General features: G+C 43.8%; 1 long non-coding RNA gene across 1 annotated transcript; it reads left to right on the top strand.

The window, feature by feature from the left end:
* Window positions 1–2,453: 2,453 nt before the first annotated feature.
* Window positions 2,454–21,781, top strand: LOC122459217. The gene is made up of 2 exons (XR_006279750.1): window positions 2,454–2,572; window positions 21,748–21,781. It is a non-coding gene; the product is annotated as an uncharacterized LOC122459217 (long non-coding RNA).
* The last annotated feature ends 2,058 nt before the right edge of the window (window positions 21,782–23,839 follow it).

Raw genomic sequence — 23,839 nt, 5'->3', positions numbered from 1 at the left:
CTTCTACAAGGAGAGGCAAAGTAGCTGGAGTTCTGCTGCCTGGAAGTCCCTTCCTGCACACAGAATCCCCTGAGGCATGGCCCGGTATTATAATAATAGACAGGCATCCGCATTTTCCATCAGTCACTCTCCCACACGTGTTCAAGCGCCAAGAGAGTCTCAGGTATGTACAGAAAAGTGAGACATGGAAGGAAAATGTGACTCACCAGACACCAGTGACATTTATTTCCTTGGGTTTTTCAGTTGAGGCTGTCGCACACTCTAGGCACATTACAAAATCAGTAACCCAGATCTCTAAAATATAAAATGAACAGAACAGAATATCCTATAACCTTCTGCCTCTGATTTCTGCTCCCTGTGAAGAGGCCTGGTGGGACAAAGAAGGCCTTGTGATAAGTCATCAGATCTAGCATTTAGCAGGTCAATGGGGGACATGAGTTCCACAGCCAAAAACCCCTCACTAAGAACACCCTGCAGTAAGCTCTCTTCCATTTAGCTGTAGCTAACCACATCATAAAAGTCACAAATGCAGCATTATCAGGTGGGGAGAGAAGTGGTTTCTCAATTTTCTGTGGCTTTATGGATCAACATCTCCACTTTAAACTTTGCCAGGAAATGAACTGGTAGCCAGTGCAGGTCACAAAGGACAGATAACATGTGCTTTTTTCATAAAACACAGCTTAATAAGTGGGCTGCAGTTTGAATGGCTTGAAAGTATAGGACTGTGCAGATACTATCTCTTAACTATCCAGCTGATGAGCACATTGTATGTACATAGAAAGATTATATAATAATTCTTAGCAGTGTTTTAAATTGTGCATGGCTCTACTGTTAGATGCACAGAGGAGAGGCAGTTTCCATGTGATGCATGGAATATAACCCAGACTGAAGTTAGCCAAGGATTTTTTTGCATGAGATATGACTGGAAGGAACAGGTACTTCTTTCCCTACCAGTTTGCTGAGAAAGGGAAGTTTAGAGATGGGGCCAGTGTTTTAGGGCTAGGAGTAGGGTTAGTTAAGAAGGGGTAGACACAGTGGTACACTTTGGAACACTGAGAAAGGTACAGGGCTAGATCCAGCTCCGTGGAGCATTTTATTTCAGCTGAGGATATGGCCTCATTCATGGTCCATTTTGGTCAATTTCATAGTCATGGGATTTTAAAAATCGTAATTTTCATTTCAGCTTTTTAAACCTGAAATTTCATGGTGTTGTAATTGGAGGGCTCCTGACCCAAAAAGGATTTGGGGGGGGAGGTCGCAAGGCTATTGTAGGGGGGGTTGCAGTACAGCTACCCTTACTTCTGCGCTGTTGCTGGAGGGGCACTGCCATTAGAGCTGGGTGTCCAGGCAACAACTTCAGAGCTGGGTGTAAAGCCAACAACTGCCGCTGTTTGGCCGCTCAGCTCTGAAGGCAGCGCAGAAGTTAGGGTGGCAATAAAGCCAGCCCCCTAAAATAACCTTGTGACCCCCTGAAACTCCCTTTTGGGTCAGGACCCCCAATTTGATAAATGCTGGTCTCACCCATGAAATCTGTACAGTGTAGGGTAAATGCACACAAAAGACCAGATTTCACAGCTGTGATACATTTTTCATGGCCATGAATTTGGTAGGTACCTACCTATAGTGTATGGGTGTCAAGGCCTTAGAGGGGAGATGAAACACCACCTCCCTCATAGCTCTTGTTTTAAAAAATAAAAAAAACCTTAATTTTCTATAAGCATAACATGGTAAATCTCATCCTTTGTCTTCAGTTTAGCCCTATGAAGTAAGTGTAGCACACTGAATATTATTAGAGGGGAAAAATTCCAGTTATGGCTTCAGAACATTTTCTCATTACCATCCCATCCCTTCCCCGCCACCACCTTTGACTTAGATTCCCCACATATAAGATTTTACAAAGTTATTAGAAATTACTTGGGTCATACCCCACCTGCCTTCAGATAAACAACAGCGTGCAGAATATGAGCTATTTGAGTAATCATTTTCTTGATGAAAGTATTATTATAATAGAAATATATTTATTCAGCTGTTACAAGAAACTAAAGCAGCTGGAAGTTAGTTCCCTTGTTGGCTGTAAGATATATTGGGTACTCATTTATTTACTATTAAAAACATATGCATTTGGCAGGGCATCTAGTCTCATTTTATTTTGTCAGGATTGCGTACAATGGAGGCAAAGTGCTTGATTAGTCTGTGGACTATTTAAGATGCATTAGAATTTAAGATTAGTGTCTGAAGATCTTCAAGTGTCTTATCTTGCACCAATTTTAGCCTGAATGTTTTAACATTGTCTATTGATATTTTCTGATATGTTAATTATAGGAGGAAGTGTGTGGAACACGATGAGCTACTGCAAACAGAAATTCTTCAAGAAAATTTCTTTGATCCATTTTAACTCCAGAGCATTTTATTTTTATATATATATATATATATAGCCCTACCAAATTCACAGTCCTTTTGGTCAATTTCACATTCATAGAATCATAGAACTGGAAGGTATCTTGAGAGGTCATCTAGTCCAGTCCCCTGAACTCAAGGCAGGACTAAGTATTATCTACACCATCCCTGACAGGTGTTTGTCCAACCTGCTCTTAAAAATCCCCAATGATGGAGATTCCTCCCAGGCAATTTATTCCAGTGCTTAACCACTCTGACAGTTAGGAAGTTTTTCCTAATGTCCAACCTAAATCTAAACTGCCCTTGCTGCAATTTAAGCCCATTACTTCTTGTCCTATCCTCAGCGGCTAAGAATAATAATTTTCCTCCCTCCTCCTTGTAACAACCTTTTATGTAATTGAAAACTGTTATGTCCCCTCTCAGTCTTCTCTTCTCCAGACTAAACAAACCCAATTTTTTCAATCTTCCCCCATAGGTCATGTTTTCTAGATCTATAATAATTTTTGTTGCTCTTCTCTGGACTTTCTCCAATTTGTCCACATCTTTCCTGAAATGTGGTGCCCAGAACTGGACACAATACTCCAGTTGAGGCCTAATGAATGCAGAATAGACTGGAAGAATTACTTCTCTTGTCTTGCTTACAACACTCCTGCTAATATATTCCAGAATGATGTTTGCTTTTTTTTTCCCCACAGCGTTACACTGTTGACTCATATTTAGCTTGTGATCCACTATGACCCCCAGATCCCTTTCCACAGTACTCCTTCCTAGGCTGTCATTTCCCATTTTCTATGTGTGAAACTGACTGTTCCTTCCTAAGTGGAGTACTTTGCATTTGTTCTTATTGAATTTCATCCTATTTACTTCAGACCATTTCTCCAGTTTGTCCAGATCATTTTGAATTTTAATCCTATCCTCCAAAACACTTGCAACCCCTCCCAGTTTGGTATCATCCACAAACTTTATAAGTGTACTCTCTATGCTATTATCTAAATCATTGATGAAGATATTAAACAGAACCAGACCCAGAACCGATCCCTGCGAGACCCCACTCATTATGCCCTTCCAGCATGACTGTGAACCACTGGTAACTACTCTCTGAGAATGATTTTCCAACAAGTTATGCATTCACCTTATAGTAACTATATCTAGTTTGTATTTCCCTAGTTTGTTTATGAGAAGGTCATGTGAGACAGTATCAAAAGCCTTACTAAAGTCAAGATATACCACATCTACTGCTTCCTGCTATCCACAAGGCTTGTTACCCTGTCAAAGAAAACTATCAAGTTGGTTTGACATGAATTGTTCTTGACAAATCCATGCTGACTGTTATTTATCACCTTATTATCTTCTAGGTGTTTGCTTAATTATTTGCTCCATTATCTTTCTGGGTACAGAAGTTAAGCTGGCTGGTCTGTAATTCCCCAGGTTGTCCGTATTTCCCTTTTTATAGATGGGCATTATATTTGCCCTTTTCCAGTCCTCTGGAATGTCTCCCATCTTCCACGACTTTTCTAAGATAATTGATAATGGCTCAGATATCTCCTCAGTCAGCTCCTTGAGTATTCTTGGATACATTTCATCAGGCCCAGGTGATTTGAAGACATCTAACTTGTGTAAGTAATTTTTGACTTCTTCTTTCCCTATTTTAGCTCTGATCCTACCTCATTTTCACTGGCATTCACTATGTCAGATGTCCAATTGCCACCAACCTTCTTGGTGAAAACCGAAACAAAGAAATCATTCAGCACCTCTGCCATTTCCATATTTTCTGTTATTGTCTTTCCCCCTTCATTGAGTAATGGGCCTACTCTGTCCTTGGTCTTCCTCTTGCTTCTAATGTATTTTTAGAATGTTTTCTTGTTACCTTTTATGTCCCTAGCTAGTTTGATCTCGTTTTGTGTCTTGGCTTTTCTAATTTTGTCCCTACATACTTGTGTTATTTGTTCATATTCATCCTTTGTAATTTGACCGAGTTTCCACGTTTTGTAGGACTCTTTTTTGAGTTTCAGATCATTGAAGATCTCCTGGTTAAGCCAGGGTGGTCTCTTGCCATACTTCCTATCTTTCCTATGCAGTGGGATAGTTTGCTCTTGCATCCTTAATAATGTCTCTTTGAAAAACTGCCAACTATCTTCAATCGTTTTTCCCCTTAGACTTGCTTCCCCATGGGATTTTACCTATGAACTCCCTGAGTTTGCTGAAGTCTTCCTTCTTGAAGTCCATTGTCTTTATTGTGCTGTTCTCTTTCCTACCATTCCTCATAATCGTGAACTCAACCATTTCATGATCACTTTCACCCAAGCTGCCTTCCACTTTCAAATTCTCAACAAGTTCCTCCCTTTTGTCAAAATCAAACCTAGAACAGCATCCCACCCAGTAGCTTTTTCCACCTTCTAAAATAAAAAAAAATGTCTCCAATACATTCCATTTTGTGCCCTGCTGTGTTATTTTCCCAACAGAGGTCTGGGTAGTTGAAGTCCCCCATCACCACCAAGTCCTGTGCTTTGGATGATTTTGTTAGTTGTTTAAAAAAAAGCCTCATCCATCTCTTCTTCCTGGTTAGGTGGTCCGTGATATTGGCGGCTGTGATTGCAGAGCCCTTGGCCATTATCTTTGAAAACTCGTGGCGAACGGGGGAAGTCCCGGATGACTGGAAAAAGGCTAATGTAGTGCCCATCTTTAAAAAAGGGAAGAAGGAGGATCCTGGGAACTACAGGCCGGTCAGCCTCACCTCAGTCCCTGGAAAAATCATGGAGCAGGTCCTCAAAGAATCAATCCTGAAGCACTTAGAGGAGAGGAAAGTGATCAGGAACAGTCAGCATGGATTCACCAAGGGAAGGTCATGCCTGACTAATCTAATCGCCTTTTATGATGAGATTACTGGTTCTGTGGATGAAGGGAAAGCAGTGGATGTATTGTTTCTTGACTTTAGCAAAGCTTTTGACACGGTCTCCCACAGCATTCTTGTCAGCAAGTTAAGGAAGTATGGGCTGGATGAATGCACTATAAGGTGGGTAGAAAGCTGGCTAGATTGTCGGGCTCAACGGGTAGTGATCAATGGCTCCATGTCTAGTTGGCAGCCGGTGTCAAGTGGAGTGCCCCAGGGGTCGGTCCTGGGGCCCGTTTTGTTCAATATCTTCATAAATGATCTGGAGGATGGTGTGGATTGCACTCTCAGCAAATTTGCGGATGATACTAAACTGGGAGGAGTGGTAGATACGCTGGAGGGGAGGGATAGGATACAGAAGGACCTAGACAAATTGGAAGATTGGGCCAAAAGAAATCTAATGAGGTTCAATAAGGATAAGTGCAGGGTCCTGCACTTAGGATGGAAGAATCCAATGCACCGCTACAGACTAGGGACCGAATGGCTCGGCAGCAGTTCTGCGGAAAAGGACCTAGGGGTGACAGTGGACGAGAAGCTGGATATGAGTCAGCAGTGTGCCCTTGTTGCCAAGAAGGCCAATGGCATTTTGGGATGTATAAGTAGGGGCATAGCGAGCAGATCGAGGGACGTGATCGTTCCCCTCTATTCGACACTGGTGAGGCCTCATCTGGAGTACTGTGTCCAGTTTTGGGCCCCACACTACAGGAAGGATGTGGATAAATTGGAAAGAGTACAACGAAGGGCAACGAAAATGATTAGGGGTCTAGAGCACATGACTTATGAGGAGAGGCTGAGGGAGCTGGGATTGTTTAGTCTGCAGAAGAGAAGAATGAGGGGGGATTTGATAGCTGCTTTCAACTACCTGAAAGGGGGTTTCAAAGAGGATGGCTCTAGACTGTTCTCAATGGTAGCAGATGACAGAACGAGGAGTAATGGTCTCAAGTTGCAATGGGGGAGGTTTAGATTGGATATTAGGAAAAACTTTTTCACTAAGAGGGTGGTGAAACACTGGAATGCGTTACCTAGGGAGGTGGTAGAATCTCCTTCCTTAGAGGTTTTTAAGGTCAGGCTTGACAAAGCCCTGGCTGGGATGATTTAACTGGGACTTGGTCCTGCTTTGAGCAGGGGGTTGGACTAGATGACCTTCTGGGGTCCCTTCCAACCCTGATATTCTATGATTCTATGATAGACCCTGGGTTTTTTTTTACCCCTTTTATCCTTACCCAGAGACTTTCAACAAGTCTGTCTCCTATTTCCATCTCAACTTCAGTTCAAGTGTATACATTTTTAATATATAAGGCAACAACTCCTCCCTTTTTCCCCCACCTGTTCCTCCTGAGCAAGCTGTATCCTTCTATACCAATATTCCAGTCATGCGTATTATCCCACCAAGTTTCCGTGATGCCAACTATGTCATAGTTGTATTTATTTACTAGCATTTTGAGTTCTTCCTCCTTATTCCCCATAATTCTTGCATTAGTATACAGACATCTAAGACACTGATTTGATTACCCTCCACCCAGTTCTGTCTTGTCTCTTCCTTATTTCTGCTATAACAGCCCATGCTCCCTCCAGATTCTGACCCTTCTCCCAGGTCTCCAATGCCCACGGGTAAGTCCAAAACATGGTCACCTGCCCCCGTTGAACCTAGTTTAAAGCCCTCCTCACTAGGTTAGCCAGTCTGTAGCCAAATAGGCTCTTCGCCTGCCTCGATAGGTGGACCCCATCTCTGCTTAGTAGTCCTTCCTGAAACAGCATCCTGTGGTCAAGGAAGCCGAAGCCCTCCTGGCGACACCATCCTCGCAGCCAGGCATTCACCTCCAGGATGAATCTGTCTCTGCTGAGGCCCCTACCCTTGACTGGAAGGACTGAAGAGAACACCACCTGCACTCCCAACTCCCTCACCCATACTCCCAGAGCCCTGTAGTCACTTCTGATCTGCTGAGGGTCATACCTTGCAGTATCATTAGTGCCCACATGGATGAGTAGCATGGAGTAGTAGTCAGAGGGCCGGATGATCCTTGGCAATCCCTCCATAATGTCTCGGATATGGGCCCCTGGCAGACAGCATACCTCCTAGAATACCATGTCAGGGCGACAGATGGGTGCCTCCGTCCTCCTCAGAAGAGAGTCTCCAACCACCAGTACCCTACGTTTCCTTCTGAGAGAGGTGATTTGTGATCCTCCCAGCTTTGGGGATACATGGCTTCTCCTCTTCAACCTTCATGAGATTTTAAAAATTGTAAATTTGATGATTTCAGCTATTTAAATCTGAAATTTCATGGTGTTGTAATTTTAGGGTTCCTGACACATGAAGGATTGGGGGGTATGGTTATTGGAGGGTTTGTGGTACTGCTACCCTTATTTCTGCATGGCTGCTGATGGCGGCGCTGCCTTCAGGGCAGCTGGAGAGCGGGAGCTGCTGGCCACTAGCCCAGCTCTGAAGGCAGCGCAGAAGTAAGGGTAGCAATACTGCGATCCCCTCTAAAATAACCTTGGGACCTCTCTGCATCTCCATTTGGGCTCAGGACCCCAAATTTGAGAAACGCTGGTCTCTCCTGTGAAATCTTTATAGTATAGGATAAAAGTATACAAAAATGATGAGATTTCACAGGAGGAGACCAGATTTCACGGATCATGATGCATTTTTCATGGCTGTGAATTTGGTAGGGTCCTATATATAAACAAAATAAAATTATTTATATAAATCAAGCTCAAATTATATATCCAAGCTAGAAATCCAAACCATTCACTAAATCCTGCTGAGAAATATTGTTTACACTGCTAATAAAATAAACATATATAAATAGCCTAAAGTCCTTAAAATAACATGTTCTGTTCCTGATCTAAGATACAGATGATTGTTATGAATAAAATGTTCACACCTGTTTGCTCTGGAAATGGAATTGACCCCCTTCCCCCCCCCTTTTTTTTTTTTTGAAAGTGAACCAACATAGAAGTACAGTTTCCTTATTTTTTCACTATTCACAAATTCTAAGTACATTTTTTGACTTATGCATTTCCTGGGGATAATGCACACACACATCGTGAATCTGGGGCACCCTGCAGTTGCTGTCACTGCAAGATGATCAATTCAATAAAAGAAGAAGAAGAGTGAAGTTCTAAGGCTGCCTCTCCTTTGATTTATTGGCTATTCTGAGCAGCAGAGAGAGCGCGCGCGCGCAGGTGAGATGAAAAAGAAAGAAACGCTTAAGGAGAAGGCAGAGGAACAATGAAAATGGGGATTTTCTATACCTCAGTCAGAACTCCTGCAGAGAGGCTGATGTGATGCTGAAGAAAGGAAAGTTGCAGATGGCTTCTTTGAACTCTGTTGACTAAAGCTGACCAGGAACAGGATTTCTCCATTCCATGAAAAATTCTGAGATTTGGGGGATTTTCCCATTCTGTAGAGGATCAAAAGAAGTCTAGGAATTTTTCATGGAACAGCTGCCCGCCTCCCTAAGGAGCTGGCCAGGCTAGCACCTGGCTTCCTAGGGAGTCGGGGGTCTGGGAGAGCTGCAGATCCTGGGGAGCCTTGGCTCACTATACCTGCACAGGCAAGCTGCTGAGGAGCCTGAGGTTGCCTGGTGGATCATAGAAACTTTGTGCATCTCAGGTGCTAAGGAGCCACAAGCTTTAGAGCCAGGGCTGCCGGGGCTTCTGTGCTCTTTGTTCCCCCATCAGCCCACCAGGTGCATTGCTAAGGAGCCAGGCAGCGAGCTGGCAGGAATCCAGGCAGGTGCCCATAGGAATTTCATTGAAATCGATACATTCCTCTGTGACATTCTGATTTTTAGTGCATCAGCATTTTTGAACAAAAACTTTCTAACCAGCTCTACTACTAAGCTTCCTTCCCTGCTTAATGTAATGTAGAGGCCCCTACTACAGCCAGCGAAACAGCCCCAATAGAGAAGGAGCCATCTGTTCTCAGGGCAATGCACATGTGGTGGCAACCTCTTTGCAAGCCAGACAACCTGAGGATGCTTTCTCTTTTGCTCCATGCCTATCATCAGAGAATCATCACTGGACTGGATCTACCAGGAAATAATAGAGGATGAGGGGAGTGGGAATGGGTAATAAACCAGGAGTGGAAAAGTGAGGAAAGAGGGCAGCCACCAGACAAGGAGAGGAGGTGGGGATCCACCAACCGAGGGTGAAGAATTGGTAAACTAACAACAAGGGAGAGTGAGGAACTGAGGAATGAGGAAGCCACCACAGAGGAGCCACCAGGGAAGGAAGTGGAGGACAGAAATAGCCTTCAGGGAGGGAGGGGAGTGGGTGTTGTGGGTGAGGATGGATAATGAGGGTAAGAGCACGTCTACATTTTTCCGGGATGGGAGAAACTTTGAATTTTGCTTGGAGACCCATCCTCATGCAATTATGTTTCAGCTGCCATTGGTTATCTTAGAAGATTGGTTCTCAGCCTCTTCCACAATACAGCCTCTTTTCCATGCCAGGAACCCCTGAGGGCCCCCTCCCATTTGAGGGCAGGGTGATTGTGACCCCTGTTGTGATAATTCTGCCTAAAAATTTACCCTAATTGTGAACTCAGCTGTAAGAAGTGAGTTTAAAACACTTTCCGCAATAACAAATAATAAATATTGATGGGAAAAGGTGAAAAAAGGACATCGACTGAATTAGTGTACACAAGGAAGCCTACTGATATAACTCAAGGATTATATTATCATCATGCCTGGTAAACAAGAAAAAAAATATGATTGGAAATCAATGGACCAATTGTGTTGGAAATTAGGGCTAACTGGCGAAGAAAATAATGAGGGAGTGAGCTACTCCATCCACCACTTTCCTTTTGGGATCCTCAGAAAGAGACTGTGGGGAGAAAAGCTGGCTATTGAGATGCTGACTGATTGAAAGAAGGGGAAGGAGCATGCTTCACTATCATGACTGACACTCCCACCATCTCCTGGGACCTTGGACCTTCTTTGTCCTAATCCAGAGAGATGTCCTGAACAGAGTGGGCCAGAGTGAGGGACCCAGATGACACCGCCACCTCCACTAGCTCTGGGTAAGTCCTTAGCACCATCTGGGATGTGAGACTGTTTCCCTCCTTCCACAAAGTGTCCTTGCCCTTCCTTTTTTGCTTCTCTTTCTTATTTTTCCTTTTGTCTCATGTCTAAAGAGAGTCTAGCTTAGCCAAGGCTGAAATATTTTGTATCACTGCTGTGAACCTGTGACCAGAAAGGTAGCTAAATGCAGTGCCCTAAACAGCTTGATGCTGCTATAAGTTTGCCTGGTCTCAGAGTGGCTAATAAGACCACGTGCTGTGCATGTGTTTCTCCAGCAGTGAGGTTGCAAGTGAGAGTCAACACCAGAGACAGAAGCTGCATTTTCTATCTTTGCTCTCCTTTTCTTTTCCCTTTCGCATGTGTCTTATTTTGCCTTCTAGAAAAAGAGATCAGACTTTAACAGCAGCAACAAGGACAGCTCCAGCCCATCTCATACAAATTAACTTCTCTTTCCCCCAAAAGCACAGTTAGTCTCTTAGATGGTATTAAAGACAATAATGTCAGGCAAGGGTTTCCCCCTCGCCCCAGCTTCTGAAGACTCTCTCCAGCTAAAGAGAACAGAGGATGTAGTTAAAATAAAAGCCTGACTTAATACCTTACATTTCAAATGCTTAACTGTTTTTCCTTCTTCTTTATGTCTTTAATAAGGAGCTAAAAAGATTTCCAATCATGTGTTTGCCATGGTATTAAGCATGCTGAGGTCTCTGTACACCAAATCCTCAACCTTGTTTAAAACTGTTTTATGATGGACAGTGACAGGGTCATGACCTACTTTTGAGTCTTTGCACCCATATATTCCATCTAAATTAATACAACACCCCACCCCCAGCCACGTCTTCACTACCTCAAGTGGAGAACTCCTGTCTTACAGTAACATAGCTCTTCGGTTGAGCTCTGTGTACCTTGAGAGTGAGCATGACAGCCCCTACTGAGTCACTAGGCTATACCCTCATTTCTAAAGAAACAGCCATCCCTGAATAGTCACACCACAGTGAACATTTTGTGGCACTTACTCAGAACTGCAAATGTCAAGTATTTCAGTACTACCACATCGAGACAGACTCAGTGACAATGGTGACATTATTTTCCTAGCCAATGCTATGCACTGTATGTATGAATGACATGTATGTGATTCTGCATGTCATATATGTGAAGAGCGTAGTAACCAGAAGCCACCATTACACAGTAGCAACTGGAAACATTAACTCACATCCCTCCTCCATCCAAGAAAAGGGTTGCTTTGATCTTTTTGATCATTGTACCCTAGCTGTATATCAACAGGCATATTGAGTTAAGATTTTCAGAAGTAATGGAGTGATTTGAGGTTCCTCAATGTTTGCATGTCCAACTTCAGCCACCTGAAAGGGGTCCAATTTTCAGGGGACAGGTGCTCATCACTCTCTGGAAATCAAGTCCATTGATCAATAACAAAATAATCAGACCTAGCTATTGTATGGCACTTTTCTTCAGTAGATCACAAACTGTTTTACAAAGGAGGTGAGCATCATTATCCACATGTTACAGATGAGAAAATGGAAGCACAGATAATTGCAGTGACTTGCCTAAGGTCACTCAGTAGGCCATTGGTCAAGGTGGGAATAGAGTGCAGGTCTCCTTAGTCCCAGTCTAGTGTGCTGTCTGAGAGCCAAGAGCACTTCCCTTTAAGGTGTCTCAAAGTCAGTGCCCCAAAATCACCAGTCACTTTTGAAAACTTGATTGTACATCTACTCCCTCTTCCCCAGACTGAAGATGGCAGCACACAGTCAAAATGTCCAACAGACCTTAAGGCTGAAGAGTTACGGTTGTCACCAGACACCTATTTTAAATGCTTATATGACAACATGTTCATATCAGTAGGGTACATGGGATAGGAAGAGGATAGCCTGGCAAGACTTCTATACTGACAAAGCAGTTTACACAGTACAGATGTGTTCCACGTGACAGATGAAGCTTAGCATTAAAGATCACACAGGAACATTTCACTTTTAATATGTATTGTGGCAGTTGCTCTGAAGCGACTGTTAGGCAGGTAGGAAGCAAGAAATGGGTCGCATAAACTAACACTATAAACTTTCCGCATAATTTACAGTAACACTAATACTTTACTGATATTTTACTCTCATTTTGCAACATTCATTCATGGATCACAAAGCACTTTACAAATACCAAGAGCTGGATTACATGTTTAACATTGAGGCCTGCCTTTGGGTAGTGGGATGCTCCATGGCCCAGGGAAAGCATGCATGCTAATTCCTCCTGTAAGATGATGCTTTCTGTTTCCACCAGTGTCCCTGGCAAACTCAAGGGGCCAGAACAGAAGGATACAGGGCCCTGCACTCACCTCCCTCCTGTCCCTTTCATAGTGATATCCCATGGGAGGGCTGAATGAAGATACACCAGTTATGCCCAGTCTGTGCATGGAGGGCAAAAGGTGGGAAAAAGAAAGATTCCATGCAGAGTGAGCACAAGATTTGGGCACCACTGATCATCTTAAGTGGGATTTTAATGAAGCATAAGACTGGTGCTGGCCCTCTGCACAGGGTTACTGTCATTCTTCGGGCATGAGCTATTGCATGGCTATTTGCCCACAGTTATGATTGCACATATATATTAGGTAGGTTCAAGTGGTCACTTAGACATACAAGCATGCAATTACCTGATTGACAGTTACGGTAATTATGTGCACATAAGGCTGGTGCTAGGTATTTTGCCATTCAAAGTATGGTACTTGGCTCTGTGCCTGGGCAGGAGATGATGCCAGGTATGGTTGCTTTCTGGCTCATTTGCAGTTGGGGTTGCAGTCTGAGCCTCTGCCAGCTGAGGGCCGAATCCTGAGGTTCTTACTCATTCTTATTTAGTGCTAAGGCTTTGGCCCTGAGAACGGATATTAATAATACTGCACCAATTACTCATCCTGATCCAAGTTATCAGAATTCCAAACGAATTAATATTTATCCTTTAGGTGATAACCAACAATATATAGACCTTCATATTATGGTACAAATATTAGCACCATTCTGTCCCTTCCAGGAAAATAATTTCCCCCACAGCACCCTCATCATCTTCCTGGTTGTGCTTTAAGATTACATTTCACTCCACATCACACTAGCTTGCCATGAGCCCAGCCAATACTAAATAGCACCACTCCTGTTCTTTTGTTCTGTGTTTGTACGGCACCTAGCACAATGGGAGTCCTGGTCCATGAATAGGTTCCTAGGCTACAGTTATACAAATAATAAATCAAATAATAACATCCCTTTTCCTTCTAATACTGTTGTTCTCCTTTCACTTAGGCAGGCAGTTAGAGGATCCAGATGCTGAGCTGTGGAGAATGTTTTCCCCAGTAGCTGCCAGAATCATCTGGCCTCTTATAAAAAGCAATAGACATTTAGCTGGCAGCTTCAGAATCAGCTGTGCTTATCTCATGTGGTTGCACTGGAGGTTGATTATTTGTACTGCCCTGTTTCCCTGGATATACCTTTTACTGTGAATCCCATCTCTGGGCTAAGCAGCACATTGCTCCTTTGATTGTGGTGGTTCTCAAATTGTTCATTAGGGGCTAGAGCAGTGGTTCTCAAACTTTTGTATTGATGAGCCCTTTCATACATACCTCTGGGTGCTTATAAACTAAAATCACATTTTTTATATTTAACACCATTATAAATATTGGAGGCAAAGCAGGGTTTGGGGGTGGAGACTGACAGCTTGCAACCCCCCACATAATAACCTCACGGCCTGCTGAGGTGTCACGACCCCCCCAGTTTGAGAACTGCTGGGCTAGACTCGGATACATTTACTCTTTGCGTATAGTTCCATTCACTTCCACAAGACTGTTTATGGAGTCAGTTGCTATTTGATCAGTGTACAGGAGAGCAGAAATCGCCCAGTTGATCTTTATGGCCCTTTGGTGATTAACATCATAAAAGGCAGCACTGTCAGTTATTGACCCCCTTTTTGCACCCCACTAACACAACCGCAACTCCCATCTATTTCAATGGGAGCTGCATTGTGGTGAGTGGCAGCAGAATATGCCCTGCTGTTATTAAAGCTGAGCTGGCAGATTCCTTAGAAATGCTTGGCAGTGTGAAAGCACACCTGTCTTTTGTCCTCTCTCTCTTCTTCTTCTCCAGCCCCATAGATAAATGCAAAGCTTAGGTGCCTGGTTGCCCTCTCTCATGGGAAAGGGCAGTGAGGAAGGAAGAGTCTGAAGATTTCCTTGCAGTGCCCCACCCCACACATTGTTTTATGGGGATTGTGGAGTGGTTGAGTTTGTCCCCCTCCTTCCTCCCTGGTGGAATGAGCTACGAGTCCAACCTTCACGCTGCATGGTTTCCAGGTATTTGAAGGCAAAACAACTCAATGCAAAACCTGAGGTATTTCTGATGCTGTGGTGTTGTGGTTAATTTAGACAGCATCAAAACAGCTACAGGATGCCTAACTAATTCCACAAGCCAACTGCCAAGTTGAACTACAACAGGGGATACCATTTCAAGTGAAGAATGTTCACCTTATTGTATACACAATCCTCTAGTGATCTCAGACCTACACGGTGATTTGTCTCTGGGACATGTTCCAAAGATCACCAAGTTCGGACCAGAGTTAGAGCAAATCACTGTGAATGATAGCTCAGCGCAAGACGGGAATAGAAGGGAAAAGAGATAGAGGGCAAATGCCAGTAGGCTGAAAAACACCATCTACTCCATTTCCCCCCCTGACTTTTCCATTGATCTGCCATATTGACTATAATCTAAAAAACACACTAACTGGAAAGTTTGCTAAGCTAAGGCGCAGAAGGGTATAGGAAGCAGCGGGGAAAAGCACTTCTGCATTCTCTTTGCGCGAAGCAGAGTAAAACTCTCTCTCTCTCTCTGAAAAGATAGTAATGCCTGTAATCACAACAAGTCACTCCTGGTGCCTGTTGTTACAGTAATGTCCCTGTATATTACAGTATATTGATCTATAGTACATTATCTTGGCTATGTGGGGTTTTGCATTTATTACTTTAAAAATCATCATTTGAACAAAGGACAGTTTTTAAATCTCCAAAAACTTACTTTAAGGCCTAATCCACCTCACATTTGAAAGCAATGGGATATTTTCCATTGACAGTGAGAATTGGATCAGGTCATTAGACTGCATTTATAGCCTACATATCATCATAGTTTAAGGACAGACTATTAACACCCCCCCCCACGTATACAATTTTAGATACTGGTTATGTAATTTTATCATGTAACAGGACACTCTTATGAGTCTAACCAAGTGGTTAGTTCCTATTGTAATGAGTACATAGAACTAATAGAATGGACTTTGCAGAAATTAGATCAGATGCCTCACTATAGTTTTTCAAAAACTTAGTTTAACACCTTTAGTTAATGCTAAATGAAAATTATTTACCCAAACTTCCAGAGACTTCTAGCCCTTAGAATAAGTACAGATCTAAAGCCCAACTGCAAACTAGTGCACTGTATTACAGAGTTGTGGAATTGCCACTTCTGTGCCCTCATACCCTTTCATAACAGGATTTGATAAGATAACAATGATCAAAAATAAGGTAACCATAACTGTCTATCCTGTTTTGTTTTTTAATAGGAATGATGTATAAATCTGCATACAGTCACAGCCTTTTTGATCCTAATTTTGTGCAGCATTTAGGTACAACAGTGACAGGTGCCACATAAAAACAGACAGATGGAGGAAGACAGAGAGATACTAAGTGCCAGGACTAAAATTTTCAAAAAAGTGTCTCATTCTCATTTTCAAAATTGATAGACATTTATGACCAGATTCTCAATGGTATTTAGGTGTCTATAGATGCAAACAGGCACCTTGTGGGACTGTCAAAAAGTTAAGTTAAACACCTACTTCCCATTGAAAGCCTAATTCCCATTGGGCTTTCAAGCCTCTTAAGTCCTAAAAGTGACTAAGCCCTGGTCTACACTAGGCGTTGAGGTCGAATTTAGCAGCTTTAAATCGATGTAACCCTGCACCCGTCCACATGACGAAGCCCTTTTTTCAACTTAAAGGGCTCTTAAAATCAATTTCCTTACTCCACCCCCGACAAGGGAATTAGCGCTGAAATCGGTTTTGCTGGGTCAAATTTGGGGTACTGTGGACGCAATTAGATGGTATTGGCCTCCGGGAGCTATCCCAGAGTGCTCCATTGTGACAGCACTCTCAACTCAGATGCACTGACCAGGTAGACAGGAAAAGGCCCGCGAACTTTTGAATTTCAATTTCCTGTTTGGCCAGTGTGGCAAGCTGCAGGTGACCATGCAGAGCTCATCAGCAGAGGTGACCATGATGGAGTCCCAGAATCGCAAAAGAGCTCCAGCATGGACCGAACGGGAGGTACGGGATCTGATCGCTGTATGGGGAGAGGAATCCGTGCTATCAGAACCACGTTCCAATTTTTGAAATGCCAAAACATTTGTGAAAATCTCCCAGGGCATGAAGAACAGAAGCCATAAGAGGGACCCGAAGCAGTGCCACATGAAACTTAAGGAGCTGAGGCAAGCCAACCAGAAAACCAGAGAGGCGAACAGCCGCTCCGGGTCAGAACCCCAAACATGCCGCTTCTATGATGAGCTGCATGCCATTTTAGGGGGTTCAACCACCAGTACCCCAGCCGTGTTGTTTGACTCCTTCAATGGAGATGGAGGCAACATGGAAGCAGGTTTTAGGGACGAGGAAGATGATGATGATGAGGTTGTGGATAGCTCACAGCAAACAAGCGGAGAAACCGGTTTTCCCAACAGCCAGGAACTGTTTCTCACCCTCGACCTGGAGCCAGTACCCCCCGAACCCACCCGAGGCTGCCTCCCAGACCCACCAGGTGGGGAAGGGACCTCTGGTAAATGTACCTTTTAAAATACTATAAAAGGTTTAAGAGCCAGAGGCATTTGCCTGGCATTCGTGGCTCCCCTGGATATACTCCCAAAGCCTTTGCAAAAGGTTTCTGGGGAGGGCAGCCTTATTCCATCCACCGTGGTAGGACACTTTACCACTCCAGGCCAGTAGCACGTACTCGGGAATCATTGTAGAACAAAGCATTGCAGTGTATGTTTGCTGGTGTTCAAACAACATCCGTTCTTTATCTCTGTGTGTTATCCTCAGGAGAGTGATATCATTCATGGTCACCTGGTTGAAATAGGGTGCTTCTCTTAAGGGGACATTCAGAGGTGCCCATTCCTGCTGGGCTGTTTGCCTATGGCTGAACACAAATGTTCCCCGCTGTTAGCCACACGGGGGTGGGGGAGGGAGACAAAATGCGACCTTGTAATGAAAGCACGTGCTATGTATGTAATGTTAACAGCAAGGTTTACCATGAAAGAGTGTACCCATTGTTCTATAAAATGTGTCTTTTCAAATACCACTGTCCCTTTTTTTTTCCCTCCACCAGCTGCATGCGTTTCAAGGATCACAGGATCTTCTCCTTCCCAGAGGCTAGCGAAGATTAGAAGGTGAAAAAAAATGCACTCACAATGAAATGTTTTCTGAGCTCATGCTGTCCTCCCACACTGACAGAGCACAGACGAATGCATGGAGGCAGACAGACAATGTCAGAGTGCAGGAAAGCACAAAATGACCAGGAGGAGAGGTGGCGGGCTAAAGAGAGTAAGTGGAGGGCTGAAGAGAGGGCTGAAGCTGTAAGGTGGTGGCAGCGTGATGAGAGGAGGCAGGATTCAATGCTGAGGCTGCTGGATGATCAAACTAATACGCTCCAGTGTATGGTTGAGCTGTAGGAAAGGCAGCAGGAGCACAGACCGCCGCTACAGCCCCTGTGTAACCAACCGCCCTCCTCCCCAAGTTCTATAGCCTCCTCACCCAGACTCCTCCAGCCACGCAGCCACTCCACCCCAGAGGATTGCCCAAGTAACAGAAGGCTGGCATTCAAGAAGTTTTAAACTTTTAAAGTGCTGTGTGGCCTTGTCCTTCCCTCCTCCACCACCCCTTCTGAGCTACCTTGGTAATTATCCCCCTATTTGGGTGATGAAGTAATAAAGAATGCATGAATGTGAAGCAACAATGACTTTATTGCCTCTAAGTGGTGATTGAAGGGAGGTTGGGAGGGTGGTTAGCTTACAGGGAAGTAGAGTGAACCAAGGGACGGGGGATTTCATCAAGGAGAAAAACAGAACTTTCACACCGTAGCCTGGCCAGTCATGAAACTGGTTTTCAAAGCTTCTCTGATGTGCACCACACCCTCCTGTGCTCTTCTAACCACCCTGGTGTCTGGCTGTGCGTAACCAGCAGCCAGGTGATTTCCCTCAACCTCCCACCCTGCCATAAACATCTCCCCCTTACTCACAAATATTGCAGAGTGCACAGCAAGCAGTAATAACAGTGGGAATATTGGTTTCGCTGAGGTCTAACTGAGTCAGTAAACTGTGCCAGCACGCTTTTAAACATCCAAATGCACATTCTACCACCATTCTGCACTTGCTCAGCCTGTAGTTGATCAGCTCCTGACTACTCTCCAGAAGTATGTCTATGTATGGCTTCATGAGCCATGGAATTAAGGGGTAGGCTGGGTCCCCAAGGATAACTATAGGCATTTCAACATCCCCAATGGTTATTTTCTGGTCTGGGAAGAAAGTCCCTTCCTGCAGCTTTTGAAACAGACCAGAGTTCCTGAAGATGTGAGCGTCATGTACCTTTCCTGGCCATCCCACGCTGATGTTGGTGAAATGTCCCTTGTGATCCACCAGTGCTTGCAGCACAATTGAAAAGTACCCCTTGCGGTTTATTTACTTGCTGCCCTGGTGGTCCGGTCCCAAGACAGGGATATGGGTTCTGTCTATGGCTCCACCACAGTTAGGGAATCCCATTGCAGCAAAGCCATCTACTATGACCTGCACATTTCCCAGGGTCACTACCCTTGATATCAGCAGATCTTTGATTGCGTTGCCTACTTGCATCACAGCAGCCCCCACAGTAGATTTGCCTACTCCAAATTGATTCCCGACTGACCGGTAGCTGTCTGGCATTGCAAGCTTCCACAGGGCTATTGCCACTCACTTCTCAACTGTGAGGGCTGCTCTCATCTTGTTATTTTTGTGCCTCAGGGCAGGGAAAAGCAAGTCACAAAGTTCCATGAAAGTGCCCTTACGCACGCGAAAGTTTCACAGCCACTGGGAATCCCAGATCTGCAACACTATGCGGTCCCACCAGTCTGTGCTTTTTTCCCGAGCCCAGAATCAGCGTTCCACCGCATGAACCTGCCCCATTAGCACCATGATGCCCACATTGGCAGGGCCCTTGCTTTGAGAGAAGTCTGTGTCCCTGTCCTCATCACTCTCGTCACCTTGCTCATGTCGCCTACTCGCCCAGTTTCGCTTTGCCAGGTTCTGGTGCTGCATATTCTGCTGGATAACGCGTGTGGTGTTTAATGTGCTCCTAATTGCCAAAGTGATCTGAGCGGGCTCCATGCTTGCCGTGGTATGACGTCTTCACAGAAAAAAGGCGCAGAACGATTGTCTGCTGTTGCCCTGACAGAGGGAGGGGCAACTGATGACATGGCTTACAGCATTGTCTTACAGGGAATTAAAATCAACAAAAGGGGGTGGCTTTGCGAGAAACTGAATGGCTGCCTCGAGGATAGAACTCAAAACCTCAAGGAAAGAATTCAAAACTGGGATTAAGCAGGCCGTTGATTTCACAGAGGGAGGGAGGAGAAAATGAATACAAAACAAATCTGGTCTATTTCTTGTTTTGAGCCACTTGATCTATCTTTATACGTCATGCTGGCAGCAGACTGTGCAGTACGACAACTAGCCATCGTCACCTTCTGGGTGCTCGGCAGAAGAGGGTGTAGTATGACTACTGGCCATTGTCTTCTGCTGGCTGCAAATTAAAAGACACTGCACTGCCGGTAGGACTCAATCGCCATGAGAAGAAACAAGGGAAATGACCTGGCTGAGTCACTCCCATGTTTGCCCAGGCTCCCGGTTAAAAAAAGAGCACCCAGGACTACGTTGACGATGGCTACCAGTCATAGTGCACTGTCTGCTGCCAAAAGGTAATAAACTGCTTCTGTGTAGCAATGCAGTACCACATCCGCCAGCACCCAGGAGACATACAGTGACAGTTAGCTGAGCGGGCTCCATGCTTGCCGTGGTATGGCGTCTGCAGAGGTAACTCAAGAAAAAAGGTGCAAAATGATTGTCTGCCCTTGCTTTTACGGAGGGAGGGAGGAAACGGGGGCCTGACGACATGTACCCAGAACTACCCGCGACAATGTTTTAGCCCCATCAGGCACTGGGATTTCTACCCAGAATTCAAATGGGCGGTGGAGACTGCAGGAACTGTGGGATAGCTACCCACAGTGCAAAGCTCCGGAAGTCGACTGTTGCCTCGGTACTGTGGACACAGTCCGCTGACTACATGCACTTAGAGCATTTGTGTGGGGACACACACACTCGACTGTATAAAAACGCTTTCTACAAAACCAACTTCTATAAATTCTACCTAATTTCATAGTGTAGACATACCCTTAGGCACTTTTGAAAATGTTATCCCAGATCCTCAGTTGATACAAATCAATATAACTTCACTGACAGCACAGCTATGCTGATTTTCATTAGGTTAGGACCAGACTCTAAAAGTAGTGATGGGCCCAAATTAAATGAACCCTGGATCCTTGGACAGTTCCTAACCCGGAACTGATTCTTGAAGTTTGAGCTTCTCGCTCTAATTTAAAGTTCCAATAGCTCATCCTTTGCTTCCTAGTAATCAGCCCTAGAAGTCCTCATTCTCCTGGTACACTGGTAAGATGAAAAAGTGAGACCAGAATCAGGCCCACAGCACAGTATCTCAGTGAAAGACACAGAGATTAATGACCAGAGAAACACATTAGGATGTTTATGCTTGCTAGAACATGGTGCATACAGCCAATTCAGGTCTCAAAAGAATTGGACAGTATCCGATGTTAAAGAAAGAGTTTTGTTACCTAACAATTAAAGCAAAAATTCTAGTATGAAAAGGCATTTCAGTTACTTTAAAGCCATTCATTTCATGTCTAATTAGTACACATCAAAAATAAATCAGTTGCTCATCTGTGGGAGGGCTTTTAAATATTTTTATTACAGATACGCCATTTGTGCTATTGTAGTTGAAGGTCACTCAGCATTTCCAACACCACCTTATTTTCAAACTTTATAAATGGCTGCAAAAATTCACTTTGGGTGGTGAAACTACAACTTGGCTCAGGCAAGGAGGAACAGAGTATCCCTTTTACAAACAAAATCTCCAATATCTGTGCTTTGGAATATGGCATTTAAATGTACAAGAAAATCCCCAATCACTTGATTAACGGACCTTTCCTGTCATAGAATCATAGAAGTGTAGGACTGGAGGCGCCTCGAGAGGTCATCTAGTCCAGTTCTCTGCATTCAAGGCAGGATTAAGTATTATCTAAACCATCCTTGACAGGAGTTTGTCGAACCTGCTCTTAAAGATCTCCAATGATGGAGATTCCACAACCTCCCTAGGCAATTTATTCCAGTGCTTAACCACCCTGACAGTTATGAAGATTTTCCTAATGTCCAATCTAAACTGCCCTTGCTGCAATTTAAGCCCATTGCTTCTTGTCCTATCTTGAGGTTAAAAAGAATTTTTTCTCCTTCCTCCCTGTAACAACTTTTCATGTACTTGAAAACTGTTATCATGTCCTCTCTATGTCTTCTCTTCTCCAGACTAAACAAACCCTTTTTTTTTTTCCAATCTTCCCTCATAGGTCATGTTTTCTAGATTTTAATCATTTTTGTTTCTCTTCTCTGGACTTTCTCCAATTTGTCCACATCTTTCCTGAAATGTGGCACCCAAAACTGGACACAATACTCCAGTTGAGGCTGTATCAGCATGAGTAGAGAGGAAGAATTACTTCTCATGTCTTGCTTACACTGCTCCTGCTAATGATGTTTGCTTCCCCCCCCACAACAGTGCTACACTGTTGACTCATATTTCGCTTGTGATCCACTGTGATCCCCAGATCCTTTTCCACAGTACTTCTTCCTAGCCAGTCACTTCCCATTTTGTATGTGTGCAACTGATTGTTCCTTCCTAAGTGGAGTACTTTGCATTTGTCCTTATTCATTCTATTTATTTAAGACCATTTCTCCAGTTTGTCAAGATCATTGTTAATTCTAATCCTCTTCTCCGAAGTGCTTGCAACCCCTCCTAGTGTGGGATAATCTGCAAATTTTATAAATATATTCTCTATGCCATTATCCAAATCATTTATGAATATATTGAATAGAACCCAAACCAGGATAGACCTCTGCAGGACCCCATTTGATAGGTCCTTCCAGCTTGACTGTGAACTACTGATAACTACTCTCTGGGAACGGTTTTACAACCAGTTATACACCCACCTTATAGCAGCTCCATCTACATTGTATTTCCCTAGTTTGTTACAGTATGAGAAGACTTTTTAAAGTAAAGATATATCACATCTACCACTACACTATCCACAAGGCTTGTTAGCCTGTTAAAGAAAACTACCAGGTTGGTTTGACATAATTTGTTATTGACAAATCCATGCTGACTGTTACTTATCTTGGTGTTTGCAAATTGATTGCTTAATTATTTTAATTTAGTTTAAACTACCTTCTGAAGAAGATGTCTGGGATTTGAAGCTAAAGTAAAAAAATCTGCCTTTCTTCACCTGCTGAGTTGTGTGGGAAAGGGGCACATGAAAGTAGGCTGACTAGTGGGAGAACTTCCAGTCTAGGAAGTAGTGAGATGTTAGGGGACGAGGAATGCCAGGAAATCCCTGTGTTCCCTAGGACATAGACTAAACTCTGGCCCAGGGTGAAAGGACCTGTTGGGAAAATACCCTTCCATCCCAGTCTGAGGTGGTGAGATGAACAGAAAAGAGCATAATGGGAAAGGACCTTCCAAAGTAAGTCTGCTGCTCCAAAATGCCACCACTTCCAACTTTATGCACTGTAAGTAGCCCTATCCATTTCAATGGAACTACTCTGTGCATAAGTTAAGCGCATCCACTAGCCTTTGTAGGACTGAGGCCTAAGGAACATGACACGATCAGACAGAATCTAAAGACAAGATCAGAAAATTCTAGAATGTTAGAGTATCCTGCAATTAAATTCTCATTATGTTGCAGTTTTATTAAATTCTACTGGAAATTCCTTCCATAAAGAAGTATTCTTCTTCCATACCCTCTCCCTCCCTAGCACTTGCACATTAAAGCATGTGTCAGTTGCATAAGCTGTAAAATTTTAAAGGCTTAGTACAAAATCTAAGGTATTGCTAAAAATAGTGGCAGAGGGGCCTAGTGGTTAGCACACTAGACTGGGACTCAAGAGACCTGGATTCTATTCCTACTTTGTAACTGACCTACTGGGTGACCTTGTGAGAGTCACTTCCTTCTCTGCCTCAGTTTCACCATGAGGACAATGATACTGATCTCCTTTGCACGTGCTTTGAGCGCTACTGATAAAAGCTAGGTATTAACAACAACTTTTAAATGTAGTTCCCCCCCCCCCCAAACCAGTCCTTCACT

The sequence above is a fragment of the Dermochelys coriacea genome, chromosome 3 (assembly GCF_009764565.3).
Source record: "Dermochelys coriacea isolate rDerCor1 chromosome 3, rDerCor1.pri.v4, whole genome shotgun sequence".
Lineage (NCBI taxonomy): Eukaryota > Metazoa > Chordata > Testudines > Dermochelyidae > Dermochelys > Dermochelys coriacea.
The sequence above is the reverse complement of the archived record's forward strand: the minus strand, read 5'-3'. Positions and strand labels throughout refer to the sequence as shown.